At 36.0% G+C, this 16,315-nt stretch overlaps 1 protein-coding gene across 2 annotated transcripts in view; it reads right to left on the bottom strand.

The window, feature by feature from the left end:
• The window catches only part of ANKS1B (ankyrin repeat and sterile alpha motif domain containing 1B), a 441,596-nt gene that overhangs the window by 92,723 nt on the left and 332,558 nt on the right, over positions 1–16,315 (bottom strand). The window lies entirely within an intron of this gene.

The following is a 16,315-nucleotide window of genomic DNA, read 5'->3' as shown; positions in this document are numbered from 1 at the left end:
CTCTGCTCCTTCCTACAGCTCCAGCTTTTCAATAAAATCTTACAGACGCAGTCTGGTGTTTATATAGATTTGATGTAGCCCATATGGAGAAGGACTGAACAGAATACAAAAGTTTGGTTTCATCCTGAATCAGGAGAAAACATAAACATTTTGCAGTTTTTCCTGAATAGAATTCCAAAGATTTAGACTGGAAATATGAAAATGACCATTTCAAAACATTTCCCTTGCATCTATTCGAAACATGGTAACGCAATATAAAATACTACATCTAAACTATCAGTGTCATTTTTGTTCTGACATGAACAGGTCTTTTCAAAGCAGGCTTTTTGGCAGTATTTCCTTAAAATGTCTAATGATGGTTATGGATTTGCCTACACTTTTCCAATACCTTCAATCTCCACGTCTCTATCCCTTCAGCTAAAAAGACTTTCTGTGCAATTCCAACTCACTTTGTCCTGGATTTTGTGATCTGCATTTGTAAATTGGAATCAGATCTTTACTATAGGTGGGATGTGATCCATTAACAGCTTTCTGAGTTAGGAGCAATACTTTAATGGAATTGCTAAGCCAGAGGAGGAACTAAGTTAAGGGTGTCAGCGTGAGCCCGATGAGATGATGGCAGAGCATGGTAGAAGTGCCAGCCGGTTTCTATACCTGCCATAAACTTCATTACTTCCATTGATTGTAACATATTGCAGACTATAGCAGCTCTGCATGAAGGAAGCAACCATGTAACAACCAGCAGTACCTAGGAAAGGATGACGGTTTCTAGCAAGATGGTGAAAGAAAGGGCATTTTTAGAAATTTGGAAGTTCGGTGAGGAGGCAAACATGAACCCAGATTGTTGTACTGTTTTGACAGGGAAGATCTGCATGATTTCAGCACAAGGCACATCTCCCATTCAGTCACTCTCACCTTCATCTTGCCTGGATGCCTTTCCAGCCAGCAGCTCTTTCTCTAAGGTCTGACCGCCTGTAGCTGAGTGGGTGTCACGGCTGTGTCAGCAGTGAGTGAGACATATCTGCACCTGCATGCTGTCATCAACCGAGACAGTTGTACCTGACGCTCTCACCCTGCTCTTGTTTTGGAACGGAAGGTTGGTTGCCCTGCATCCTGACAGGACCAGATAAGTAAAGATAAAAATGAATGAAGTGCTGGACCATTCACCTCTGTCATAGCAGGAATGCACATTAGGATATTTCACAGTCTGTTCTGTCAGGGAGATTTGTTACTATAAAGAGAAAAGAAATTGCCTCCCTTATGGCCATGAATGGGCATTTCATCTGTTAACTTTCTTGTGGATGTTACAGGTTGGGCAGCAATGGGATGTGAGAAGTGGCGATTGTTAACAGGCTGCAGTCCTGATTTGAGGGCTGTGTGGGCCCCTGTGTGTTTCAACCAGTGTGGTCAATGTCTTTTCCTAAAGGCAGATTAACAACTTATTTTAGTACTGGGGATCTTGTTAGCAGGGCCAGGGACCCATTTAATGAGTTCTAGCAAATATTTTTCAAAGCCTCAAAATCTTAGATGTGCATGTTGAGCCCAAACTCCATCAGTGATGGTACGGGTGGATCAGATCAGATCAGAAATAGAATTTTCTTTTCTGAAAAAATCCCTGTGGTTTTCATTGAACTGATCAGCAAAGTATGCTGATGTGCTGATCACAGTGATCAGAGCTCGGTCCAACACTTCGCTTATTTGTAGATCTGCAGTTCACTATCAGGAGCTGCTTTGATGACCGTGATTCTTCTTGTAATTAGGCAGCTTGCTTTCTCTTTTACAGCAATGGGACAACTCTGTCAAATTGTTTGTTCTTGTGAATAGCTTTAGAATTTTTTGGGTGCCATTATACATTCCTGCAAGCTTCATCCATTGCAGTTGACTTGTGGACCTGGTTCTTTTAGCTGATGTGGTGCTAGAGGGAAACTCCTAAGTCCTAAAAGCTGGGGAAGAGTAGATTCTCCTAACCTGGCAGCGGCTTAGGCTGACCAACAGTGATTCAATGAGGGTGCGCTCAGTAATTTCAGATGAGCAGGGCTAGTTGTTAAGGAGCCTCATGGGAAAAGGCTACCATTATCATATTTGTCTGAATCAAAAAAATATCCGACCAGTAGGGTAGTAAGATGAGGAAGTCCCCATTCCTAGCGAATAGCTAGGACTGGATCGGGTTTCCTATACATGTATTCATATGTACCTTAAAATCAGGCACTTTGGGGCATTTCTCATTATTGTGGAAACCACTTGTAGGCAGAAACATTCATGACCACAGACTCTAGACCTGAGTCACCTCCATGTGAAAGTAATAGAAACGTCTTATACGAATGAAATTCCAGAAATCAGAAGGTTAGATTATTTCTGTAAAAGGATCATCTTAATCTATAGCAAAAAAACCCCAACAGTTTTAAATAAAGAAACCAGTTATCACATCCACAGAGTTAATTACATCCCAGATTTCGCAGGCTCAAACCACGGGTAAGTATCACCACACTGTTCTTCGATAAACAAGTCAATATAGACAAAAAGACCCCTAACAGTTATTTTTCCTACTGACAAACTATGTTAAACATATTTTTGGGAAAAAAGAAATCTGTTGGAACAAAGGGAGGACATGTGTTTTCTACTTAAAATTCATTTTTAATAAACATTTAGTTAGCTTCATACTGGGAATTTTTAGTTGCAAAAAATTATTGTCCTTTAGCAATAAAGTTTATTTCTGAAAATAAGTGGAAGCAGCTTATTTTTAGTAAAATTTAAAAATATTATATCCTGATAATTCAAATAACTTCTGAAAAAGTTTGTGCTAATTTTTTCTTCTTTCAACAGAGCTGAAAAGCTCTGTGTTATAATTACTTGACTCTTTGCTAGAGTTAAGTATTTGCTAATTTGAACTGCTTTGCTGATATCCATTCCCTTACTGGTTGGTACTCTATCATGGGATCTAGAAAGTCAGAGCAAGATAAAATTAATTCTTGTTTGCAAGAAGGGAAGTGATCTGTAATAAAAAGCAAGATAAAATGATTTAAAATATTTAACAGGACTGCTTTTACAATCCTTTCTCAGAGCCAAATACATTGATTCTGAATCTACTGAGTAGGGACTGAGCGGGGACTGAGCAGATTGACCGTAGGTTAAGTACACATAAATATAATAACATTCAGATATTGAAGTAAAATAATTGTTTAGATATGTATACTGAGCAAGCAAAATCATATTTTGAATCCAATAGGTAAACAAATAACGTATTAGAAAGTTTTACTAGTAAATTATACTTGCTGAAATGAGATGCCAAAAGACCCTGCAGCTGGCTAAAGGTGAGTGTAGAGGTGAGATGGGACGTAGGGGACAGGGAGAGCTGCAAACAAGAGTCACAGATGTCTGTTATTGGAATTATGTGCTATGCATGGTCCTTAAAGAAAGTTAAGCATGCAATGAAGACTATGCACTTGGTAAAATATATGTACATAATTCTCATGATATGTAACTTGACAGAGACTGCAACACTTCCAACAGTGCTGTAACAAATCAAGAAAAAAGGAATACACTAACTGAAAATAGACAAAGAAGCTGTGTTGGCTTGGGTAAGAAGCAGGGACTTAAGTTTAAAGTGCGGAAGAGAAAGGAAGTTGTCATCTTTTGAACACAGAAAGCTAACAGAATGCTGTTTTAAGCAGGGAAGTCTCATGGGGAATTTACTGCCAGTCCTGCAAGCTGGCTTTATTTTCAGCTCTGGGTCAGCACTCAGAGGATGGGATCTTGCTGTATAGGACAAACACTTCTGATAGCTTAAATATCCTAGAGGAGAAAACTTAAGAACTAGAAAGAAAACTAGCTATTATACTAAAACCAGAGTTGTCTTTATAAAATTCTTTTAATTCTGATCTCAGAAGCTCAAGTGCCTATGTTTCAGAATAATTCAGAATTAGTTTTGAATTTTATTCTTAAAATTGTCCAATGTTAGAGAGAAGTCCAAAGAAGCTGATAAATTTGGGCTATACAGTCTCTTTGGAAATAGCAAGTTCAAATAAAGTTGTGTGGGCATGCTGTTATTGTGGTACCCATACCCAAAGAGATAACTGGGGCTATCATCTGAAACCACCGGAGTCTCTGCAGGGGCTAGAGCTGCAGTGTGCTGGGGTTTGGGGAAGAATTCTCAGAGTCTGGCAAACACAGACTATGCTCTTTTTTTTTTTTTTTTTTTACCCAACCTCATGGGTAAAAGAAACTAAACATCAATCAAAGAAGAGATTTAATATTTGAAGATCACCTGAATGGGCAAATAGAGATGTCTCGTTCATACAGGCTCACACAACATCTGGTTCACGCTTGCTGAGAAATAGCTAGTGCCTGATCGCCAAAGGAACAGAGTAACTACAAACCGCCTTAACCTGCCTTTGAATAAGGTGTCAGGAAATGAGCTGGGTGGGTTTACTGATGGTGGTTGGTGGTTATAAACATGGAACATTTGTAAAGACAGTTTATCTGAGAGCAGAAGATAGCACAATGGAGTTCCTGAGGTAGTACAGATTTGAGGCTTTTCGGTTTAATTTCACTAAAGGGACCCAGGAAGTGAGGAGACATTGCAACCCAAATTGATGCAAGAGAGATACAAAAATAGTTTCTAAAAGACCGTATAGAATCTAGTTTGCAGCATTTTTCATTTTCTATATAGAATATCCATATGAGTATAAAGTATAATCTGGTTTCAAGTACGTTAATGATTCTTGAAATCTTTAAAAGAAACAAAGAAATTTAGGATAAGTACATAGATACATTTTATTCTTGTGGCCACAATGGTTATTCTACCTTTGACTAACTAGAAAAGAAAATAGAGAGATGAGTGAACAGATACAATCTAATGTGTGATCAGAAAGCAAAGCAACGAAAAAGACTGAAAATCTAGTGTTAATCATAAGAAATGTATAAAGTGGAATATTACCTCAGAATTGTTGAACAGAATACTTGCTTCTTAGTAAACAGATGACTAAACAGGAACCCATGTATGTGAATGTTACTGTGCATGTTTTTATTGGGAAAAGGGAACAATAATGGAGTATTGAACTGAAGGAAGGAGATACTTGGCTCGGCTGGTTGGCAGTCTTTGTGTAGAAAAAGAAAACATAAAATTATAAAAATTGTTTTGTTCTATTTTTTTCCCTGTAAATCTCCTATTTAAAAAATATGTAAGTCACAGAGGAAGGAATAAATGGTTCACAAAGAGTTAGAGAGAGAAGGCTAGTTGAGAAAATTAATTTTGTGCTGGACAGTATAGTTAGTCTGAAAATACCATGAGATGATCAGCTTTGAAGAGAAGGAAAACTTTTCTTGACTTTAGAAATGCATGTGTGTGCATGCAGAATGTATATGAACACTAAATATATGGCTTCAAATGCATATTTAATGGCTCTGTAAGATTTTAAAAAACCTAAATACTGAATATTGGTATTGGAATCAAAGACCATGCTGCAAATAATTACTGTATTGCAATGATGGCCATAATATATTGGCGCTATTCAAATATTAGATACAAACTGTCTATTTATGAGACTCTGCAGTGTAAAATTTGTCAATATATTATTAACAGATTGATGGATTATAAAGTAGAGTGATTGGAAAAAAGTCAAAAGAGAATCAAAAGATAGACAGTATCATTACTAGGTAGCCTATTTGGATATCCTAATTTACTGATAGATGTAATTTCTTTATAATTTACATGTTCTATTAAAAATACTGACTTTTTGTTTGGAAAATCAAGTCAAAGCACTTCTTCCTGGAATGGTGTGTTTTGAGCAAGTAAAACAAAAAAAATAGTCCAATTTGACTTTTTCCAAGTCAAAAAAACCCATTCACTACCTTTCCAAATCAGTGACTTTCTCACAGGATCTATAATTAAGATTTCTATGTTTTCCCAGAAGGGTAGAGTCCCTCAAGGTCTGTCTTTCACTACAGTGAAAGATGAGATTCCTCCTGAACAAGTATCATGGTGAATCAGAGGAGTCACTAGACTACTATTATGAAATATGTCTATGAAGACTGATCCCACATGGCAATGAATGCAGTAGGCTTTTAAACTACAGCGCTACTATTTTGTTTTGACTGAAATTCAAAACAAACATCTGGCTATGTCCAAATTAATCTTTTTCAGAATATTTTCTCCATTACGTATTTTGTGATTTGCCATGAATCGGAGTTAAAAGAAATTTTAATATTATAGAATATTCACTGGATAAAAAGTCTTCATTTTTGTCATTTTAAGAAAAAAACCTATTCGAATATTAGGAAGTAATCAAAGATAAAACATAGATTGTAAAAATACAAAACCACATTAATGATGAAGAAAATGCCCGTCTTCTAGGGCCAGAAGGGATTGCTACATAATAAATGCAAAGCAAAGGTACAATGACCTTTAATTCTCTTCCCAGGATCAGATATAGATTGATCCTATGCTAATATTTCACACTGCTGCAGAAGAGAGAAACGTGTTATTTTTCTGTATTAAGATACTGGAATGTCATACCGTAAGACAATTTATGGCAAAGGGAATGATCTAAGGAACCTGCCTCCGATCATGGGAACACTTGTAGGCAAGAAGGGTGATAATATACACACTCCTCCTGGGCTCATCAGAACAACATCAGCTCTTGCTGTTCTGTGATTACACCTGACTGACATGAATAAACCAGGGGAGAGAATTTCAGGACTCCCCCGGCTGCTGCCCCTCTTAATTTTCCCCTTAAATTGGCCTTTTCCTCCTCCTTGTTTGTAGGGTTCCCTTTAGGCTCAGATGTTATTTTTCCTTCACTCTGGAAAAACACAACCCAAATACTGAGGAAGATGGCTATGCAGTGCTTGACAGTGATTAAAGATCAGAGAATTGTCTAGGGACACAGTATTTAAAAAGATGCGATTTGGCCAAGGAAGCTGGGTAGACTGCAACTGAATAGGGATGTTTGGGAAACAAGATCTGTGTGGGATTATAAAGTTAAGCAGGTGCCATCCGGCAGAAAATGACATAATAGGAACTGTCTACAAATAATTAAAGGCATGTCATAAAGTAGGCCATTTTTTTTTTTTTTTTTGATTAATCAAAGAAGACCGAGGAACTTATTTAACGCATAGAAGGGAAAATTTAGGCTACACACTAGGAAAGACTGTATGGTATCTGAACAAAAGAGAGTTCATATACAAAACAGACTGTGCCATCACTATCTTAAAGTGAAAAAGTGTTCAAGAAGCCTTTTATTTCTTGGAGTGATTTAGAAATAATTAAATAAACCATGTGCTTTATAAGAGAAAGTATCAGGTGACCCCTAGAGGTCATCTCAAGCCCAAGCAACCCCGTAGCTACAATAACCTATGGCTTTTGTTAAAAGGTAACAAAAATGTGAGACTGATTTACACCTTTGTATTGTATACAAATATACTGTATTTTAACCACCCTCCAGGTGCTTTAGACTTTTACCACTATGTATGCAAACCATTCATTTTCATAAATGTTTTGTTTCAAATAGTTACATTAAGGATGTTAGTGTAACCTTATAATATAAACAGAAGATGGTCACTTATGGGCATGAATGAATGAAAAGCAGACTGAAAAGCCGGATTATGAAAGAATATATTTGGTTTTGTAAAGAACAACTTTTTCAAGGCTGTACGAATAGAATATAAATTGCTATAATGTTGAATTGTGCATGACAGTGACCACTCAGTCCTCAGTCTTTTAATATGCAATGTGGTGAGACAATCATCCCCAGCACGCTGCAAAGTCCAGCCCTTGGCAACTGGCATTGGATGTTGCATATTTTCATCCATTAAAGCAGATTTCTAAGAAATAACTTTTTTCCCCTCTTCCATTTCACACTCTCTTCTTCGGAGAGCTTACGAATTTCTTTCCCATTTCTAATGAACTTTTGTGGACAATGGGAATACACTTTTTTCATTTTAAGTGCTGCCTGTTCCTCCCAAATATGTATTAGTCAGTGACAATTTTAGCAATCACATTTTTGTCAAGGTAGAATCTTGTAGATGCTTCAACTCATTATTTTTAAATAACATTCATAATTACCTATCCAAATTATTTCTTGAATTTGGCATAGTATTAACTACAAAGGCCAGAAGGGCTGTTAATTAGCTGTTAATTAAATCTAAGGTCTGATAGTTCTTATGAATATGGTTCCAGCATTACATCAGCATTCCACAGTGCACACAGCCATAGGAATGCAGAAAGGGCCTCAAAGACAAAAATCTATCAGGAGATGAAGATGTGACATAATTCTCTATCCATTCCTTTGTGATGGGGCGAATGGACAGATCAGAAGGTAGAGTTTTTAGAAAATGGATTTCACTGCCTGGAAGGAGACAAAAGCAAGGCAGCCAGGTCAATTCAGATTTTTGTTACCAAAATTCAGCCAGGCGATAAAGTATCCTGCCCACACTTTTAAAGAAAACAGGATTTTAGCTGGTTGCACGACTTACCTTGATTTGCCTGTTTTATGCAAGTTTTTGATGGTACTAGTATCTATATTGATATACAAGTACATAACAAACTACAAATTCCAAGTATAAGCACGGAAAAATGTAACTCTTTGGTAACCCATCTTTCTGGGCAGTTTAGTTTGAAAGATTTTTGGCCCAACAGCCTGACATCTACCCATACCTTTGCAGTCCAATCCAGTCTCACCTACAGCACTCAAAGGGGTTTAAGTTCCTTTATGTACAAGTTTTTCCCTGCCATTCTGTTGCTTTTGTGTTGTTTCAGGCAGAATGGGGCAAAATACCAGAAAGCTTGAGCCCATTCCTGAATGGATACTGTTTTTGTTGTACTCAGCTGAATCTAGATGTGCTAGAAAGAAACCCTGCTTATTTTTTTTGTTTTTCCTTCATGAGTGCATAATTTTGATAGTTATTTTTTCATTAGAATATGGGAAGATTCACTGGTTACAATTTTCAGCTTCACCTACAAATCTATAATAGCAATGGCACATGGTGATAATGAAACAAGAGCTCTCAGGGTGTCAGAAAAGGTAGCTCTGGGATAATCATAGTTTTGAAGTTCTTTTCCAATCTGGAGCATGAAACCAAGCTGCTTCTGTTTACCACTGATACAGGCAGTTTTGTTGTTGATAAATAAATACAATGCATATAACCTTTTGCAGCATTTAAATAATGGATATATCAACTGGTATTTACTCAAGTAAAGCACTGTGTCTTATCAAGTAAATGACCTCTTTTAGAGGCCAGATCACTAAAGCCAACTATAACACGAAATCAATTTTAACAATATATATAATTCTGCTAAAATAACCTAACAAAATACAACCTTAAATAGCCGTACTGAGATCAAATAGAAAATCTTAATGACATTTGTAACACTTTCAAATTTTAAACTATTTTATTCTCTTTCTTTTTTCATAATACCTTGAATTTTTGCCACTTGCACACCACTACAGATCTCCGCAAAGAAAGAATAATGTAATTACAGAACAGAATAAAATTACCCTTTACCAATCTGGAATGTAGTATAGTGATTAAAGTGGGCCATGCCACTGGAGCAACCTACCACAACTATAAAGTTATCCAAAAGCAAAACACTTCTTAAGTCTGAGCCTAGAGAGGAACCGAGCCTTCATGGATAAAAATAGAGGGGGAAATATGCTAATAGCTCAGTAAAGATGCTCAATCTGGTTTTGGTAGACAAGGTGAAGAAAACTACTTATTTTCTTTTTAGCTTCTCTTATAGAAGTTACTGCTCTCTTGGGATTTATGTAGAAATTAATTCAGCTTTACTATTTTAGTATACCATTTTATAGAAACACAAACTGTTGCATTATTTGTAATTATTTTTTTCTACCTGCTGTTGTGTAACCCATAGTGAATAAATCAACATCTCTAAATTTTCTCTCCCCTGTGTTTGCAACAGCTGAAATAGTGATTAGTGAAATTAAATATCATATATATTATTGGGTGAAAACTTACATTAAATTCTGCCACCAATATGCTCAGACCTAACTATAATAGCTGGTTTCCAGAATTACAGTTCTTATGTGAAAAACTAACTTTTGCTGATATTTTTGAAATATAAAATAAAGTATATTTCCTTACCTCTTTTAGCAGAATGGAAGCCCAGTAATCTCTCAAACTTGAAAAACTGATTTGCTGCTCCATATTTTTCATATTCCAGGACAAAAATTATGTTCCTTTTCCACCTTTCCCTGGATTCATTGTTACGTGCATTACACAACTGTCTAGTGGAGGACTTCACATATTTCTCTAGCTAGGCCTATTGCCATACATGAAAAAAAACCCCAAACCTGTAACCAAATAAAGTAGCCTTCTGGATTTCAGTGACACTACAAGCATATTTACAGTTACATGCTTATCTAATGTATTGGGTAAAAAAGAAAGAGAAAAAAGAATGGCAGCATCAGGATAAGAGTTTGTCTTAAAAATATGTGGCCAGCAAGGGATACTTTAAATTAGGTCTTAAGCAATGAAAGCAGCAGCAGCAGCGGCTAATAACATTGCCTGACTCTAAGATCTGAGCAAAGAGCTGCCAAGAGCGAGAGGTCCAGGCTGGGGCCAGGGTGGTCTTCGTGAAGCAGAAGATTGCCTTTCCAGGAAGAAAATAATTCAGTTAGAGAGAGACAGAAATTGGATTATTTTCATGGAAATACTTTGGTTTATCAGGTTTGGATAAACGAAGGCAATCACAAGAAATATTTACTTTCTCATTCTTGAGGCAAGACAGCTAAGTAAAAAATACTTCCTATCAGTTAAATAATTGCTGTTATGGTTCTCCAATGAAGGACAATTTTGAGATAAGAAAGGAAGAAAATATTCCAGCAAAAAGGAACTTGCAGTAAGAACTTTCCCTGAAATAAAAGTTCCTGATCCTGATGGAAAGACTGGATCAATAAGATAGCTTAAATGCTACTGTAAGACATTTTGGATGTGTTAAAGGACAAGGAACTCCTTACCACATCTAAATGAGTGTTGATTGAGCATCGTTTTCTTACAGTCAAGTCAGCTGTTCAACCTTTTTTTCTGCTTATGGTGAAAATATCACTTGGCTTGTAAGTATCTGAACATGGTTGGTCCTGGAAATGGTGACTCAGTCTGAGGTCACAGTCACATATTTCTTAAGGCTATGGAGCAGAGATTTAATGACACAAACCCCCACCAAAATCATGAGTGTCAAAGTAGTTAGGAAACAGCTAATGCTAACTTGATACACAACAGATTTTTTTCAATATCCTTCCCCCAATTTTTACAGGATCTTTTCTTCTGAATATCAGGGAAAAGGGTGCTAAGACTGTCCAAGCTGACAGTCTGCACACTGCTGCAGCATGCATAAGGAGATTTCACAGTTCAGAACAAAAATTTTCTTTTTTTCTTTTTTTTTTTTTTATATTATATTCCCCCCCACCACCACCACCTCAGGTCCCCTCCCTTACAGAGCAGCCATCCCTTGCTGTGCTCTGACAAAAACAAGAATCTGAGAAATGTACCGCATGTTTTCTGAGTAATATTTACCTTCTGATAGGCCTCTGAAAGCTTCTGAGGATCCACATGCATTCAAAACTGACCATACAGGATGAAAATGTTGAAGTGTTTTGTATTTTCAGAGATTATTGCAGGTTACAGTCTGCTGGAATCATAGTTAAACAGCTTTTAAATTTATCACTTGTGTGTGTAGTTGTCAGATCTTAATAATTGCAGTCCTCTTTATTGTGATAGATCTCCTGTTAGGAAAACCCATAACACTGCACAAAATGCTTTTGGTGGTTTAATGAATGGTGCTCTTTCTTGTAAGTAAATAACAAATTAGTGAACAAACCACAGGCCATATTATATAAGCATTATACCTAATTACTTGCAGTTGTAAGGGGGAAAATACTTTTTAAAAGTTTCCAAGAGAAAAGATAAATTTTGCTGACTGACTCTTATTTTGAATAATTTGCTCTGCTTTATTCAATTAATTACCTAAATTGTGTAATTCTCATACTTTTTTCATTTGATACATCACTAACTCTTTGATCATTATAAATTTTTTTCTGCTGCTTTCCCTTCTTTTTCTGCCTTTTCTCCACATTTTTTTTTGCACCTTGTATTCTCTGATCTGCCGTTAAAATTTTTTTTAAAAAGCAATTTTAATGAAAAAAATCTCTTTGGAGTGATATTAAAATACATAAGAAGTGAGTATATTCCAGATAACCAAATAGAACACTTGATCTTAATTACAAGTTAGAATTTATGAAATTTCCTAATGAGATATCAAGGAGTTTGGTGAAAATGTACTAATATTTTAGCACTTCTAATTTACTAAAATTTTAATTATTACATTTATCTAAAAGCATTTTAGTTAAGGAATGTGTACACTCACAGACAGTTATTCTATCATGTTAAAGGGTTTGAGATTAAATTTCAGTACTGCTAAAATACAAAAATACTGCTAAAAAGATCAGAGCATCTAAATAAGAAGGGTTAGAGAAGAATCAGCACCAAGAACCTACTCTACAGTTTTTCTTGGAATAACCACTGAAGTAAACAGGACTAATTCTGTGCATGGTTGTGGGACAGAAGCTTAAGGTGGTGAAAAAGTACCAACAGTAAAGGGCAAACTGGATACGTATGAAACATTGTTGGGAACTCTGTATTAGTCTGAAATGAGATTTTATGACATCTTCCAAACTATTAGAAAGTTTAACCTCTTGGGAAGTTTTCATTAGTTGTACAAAAAAATGCCATCAGCTTCTCTTTTCCAGTCAGGGATTCCTCTCAAGAAACTCTGTGTAGCTCCTGGCTTTGATCTTTGTCCCATTATTTCAGTCTCATGCTTCCTCTCAAAGAGTCTGATAATATGCACTTTATGATAAAAATAATTTAACTGCCAAATGAAAACTCCCCTGATAAATGTAGAGTATCTGGATGTTATTAAAAACATGACAGAATACAGTAAAAATTACAATAAAACACACCCTTTTAACATCTGAAATAAGCAAGACAAATTGTATTACAAAATAAAGGATTAAAAAGGGGGTCTGGGAAAAAAAGAGCAATATTGGTAAATATGAATAAGAGTTATAGTAATATCACCTTTGGAACAGTATCTCAAGATCTGGTATAAACTGGAAATGTGAAAAGGAGTTTGTTAACAGTGAGGAAGTCTGGCATCCAAGATGCTTCTACATCCAAGTTACAACCATTTTCTGTTCTAAATTTCATGGTAGGAACCATAATAAAGTGATGGTCATGGAAGCCCAAACAGCAGATATTTGAGGTGCATAAATGAGTGTCCCAAAGGAAGACTAGACTTTCAAATTAAGACATTTAAGAGACAAATTTTGCAAACTGGAATTGAACTTACTTACTTTTTTAGTATAAAAATCTCATAATAGGGAATCTTACTAATTTTTTTTTGCTAAAGAACATCAGCATAATGGTACATCCCCATAGGTAAGATTTGCTCATCTTCACAATCCTAATTTGTGTCTGTATTATAGTGCCACTGGCCAAGCAAAGTACTTTAGGGTTGTCTTACAGGATCTCTGTGTGGTAGTTTCTTCTGGTTAGTGCTCTTGTGCTCTGTTGACACATCCCTGAAATTTGTTTAATTTCCTAACCACTATGAGATATTTCATCAATGCCTTTTAGTTTCTATCTAACAGGAACTTCAGAATATTTTTTTTTTTAATCATCAGTGTCCATATATGTGACCATTTGAAGCTTAATTTCTTTTGTCATTTTCTGCCTTTGACATCAACGTTTTGGACTTTCCTCCATTAAATTGATTCACGGAAGTTAGAGCTGGAGAAAATCTTTATTAATGTCCCATTAACTCTCTGCAAATACAAAGCTATTCCCTATATTTTCTATTTTTTTTCCAGTCTGAATTAAAAAGTGCCCTAGGTTTCGTCTACTTCCACAATAGACTTATACTCAGTATCTCAATGACACTTTACCTCACTGATACTGAAATCTTGTTGGTTTTTTTTTTCTTTCACTAATCTTATGCCTTCACTGCCATATATTCTTTAGTGAATAAAATTCTTCTCCTTTGGTATTTCAATCATTTGCAGACTATTATGTTACTGCTCATGTATCAAAAGTTACAAAAATATTCCCAAAATCTGTGCCCTTAGTTGAACCAGATCTATAATCTATCTGCTTTATAATTTTTGTATTTAGTTTCTCAAGCCCAAGGTTTATTTGCTCCACTGTAGTTTTTGTTTTTTCCCTGACAATGTTGTTCTCGTAATAAAGCTTGATATTATTTTTGCATCCCATTTCCACAGAGGTGATTTAAAGTAAGACAGCGGCCATCCTAGAGTCTAATAAAATTTTCAATTTGGTTTAAATAAAGCATTTACAAAGTTGAGTGAAACCACTGTTTTATCAGATAGACTGATAAATACAACAAAGTCAGGAACAAAAGACAAAACCTAACACCTAGCCAACCACTAGAGCCATTGGGAATTACCACTGAACAAATTACAAAAGAACTATGGCAGATGATAGACTATAAAGTGAATATAACCTGACCCTTCCAATGCAAATAGGTATGTTAGATCTGGAGCAGAAAGAAAGAAAAAAAGTAGACAAGAGTCCCTAATAAGTTTGCTACACACACTAGGATCCTATAAATTCCTGATACTAATCTCTACAGTAGGAAAAGCAGACATTAGTGACTATTTGTTGAGGGTTTCTTGAACACAGAAGGCTGAACCCTGTCATGGCTGTTCTCCTCAAAGTCCCATATTCATGTTTGTGTTCCCTTCCCCGTTCTGTTCCTGTTTTCTCTTCCCTCTTTTCCTTCCCCTTCCCCACAAACATTTTGCTCTCTTTGCCCAAGTAAACTCTGGCTGCACAAAGGAAAAAGAAGAATATTTATGTCACTCTGAAATGGGGTGATCTAGTGTTTTGAAAAAGAAGGCAAAGAAGAGAATTGGCACAAATTAGCTAGCTTGGTTGATAATAATAATGAAGTTTAACAGACTAGTCCAAAACTGACAGTCATTTTTGACACGTAGTGGACAGTTGAGGAAAAGCAAATGAGGAAAGAAGTGCAGACCCAGCAATTTGCTACTTTGTGGTGCTTAATTACTATTCCCAGCTTCCTTCCTGCCAGAACAGGGAGGAATCATGCTGCTACATATAGCAGAGGCTGTTGTTTGACAACACCAAATGAAGACGCTATTGCTATCTTCATAAACCTAAAGGGAGGGTATAGAGCAGATGTTGTCTGGTCTTTTTGGAGGTACACAGTGACAGCATGAGGGGCCAACAGACACAGGTCACAGCACTGGAAATATTAGGTAACGGAAAAAGAAAATGTTCACAAGGAGAGTAGAGAAATACTGGAATGGTTACCCAGAGAAGCTGTTGAATCTCCATCCTTGGAGATATTTATACTTGACTGGAAAAAGCAAGGAGCAAGCTGATCTAACTTGGCTCTGCTTTGAGCAGGCGTTTGGCCCAGATGACTTCCAGAGCCCCCTTCCAACTTAAATTACTTGTGATCCTATGAAAGAGTCAGGGCAGCACAGGAAAACACATAAAACTTGCAGATATTTTGTTGTTAACTATACAACCAAAAATAAACTCTGGCTTCAGTGTTCACAGCTGGCATTTAGAAAAATGTCTGTATTTGAATGATGAATTTATATAAGCCAAGTTCTGCCCTCAGTTTCCCAGGTACCTTCCCACTGACTCCCTCGGACACTGGAACTTGTTTAAGCAGGATATAAATTACTTTGGTAAACATGGAGTGCCACCAGGGTATTCTGGGGTATTTATATAGTGTCTTTTAATAGGTAAATGATTTGGGGTCAGATATTGATACCTTTACTTAGAAGGATTTCAGTGACATTATTGTTTAAAGGGAAACTCAGCTCACCATAACCAAGAAAGGCAGAAGACAACTTTGAAAGTTTTTTCAAAACAGAAAAAATATGATTCAAGAAAGTAGTCGTGTTTTTAACTTCATGAAAAAATCCTATTTAACAACTAGCAATCATATTATTCTCAAATTGCTGTTCTTTGTAATATGTAGATGTGAGCATTATACAATATCTTTTTGTTTATTAAATTCTTATAATTTCTATATGAATATGTGAAGGTTTGCCTGTCAATAAGCTATACAAAATCTCAAGAAAACTGTAATGTGCAGTAACAACTATGCCAGTTAAATGACAAAATATTTGCCACATTGAATTTTTATTGCACAATAATTACCAGAAATTAATGTAACATTTAAAATATTATTCTTTCACTATAAATCACTCTTAGAATGGCTACAGCACATTTCTAATCCACTCAC

Source organism: Numenius arquata, chromosome 2, assembly GCF_964106895.1.
Source record: "Numenius arquata chromosome 2, bNumArq3.hap1.1, whole genome shotgun sequence".
In the NCBI taxonomy this organism is placed as follows: Eukaryota; Metazoa; Chordata; class Aves; order Charadriiformes; family Scolopacidae; genus Numenius; species Numenius arquata.
Note: the sequence above shows the minus strand (reverse complement) of the source record. Positions and strands in the feature narration are given on the sequence as shown.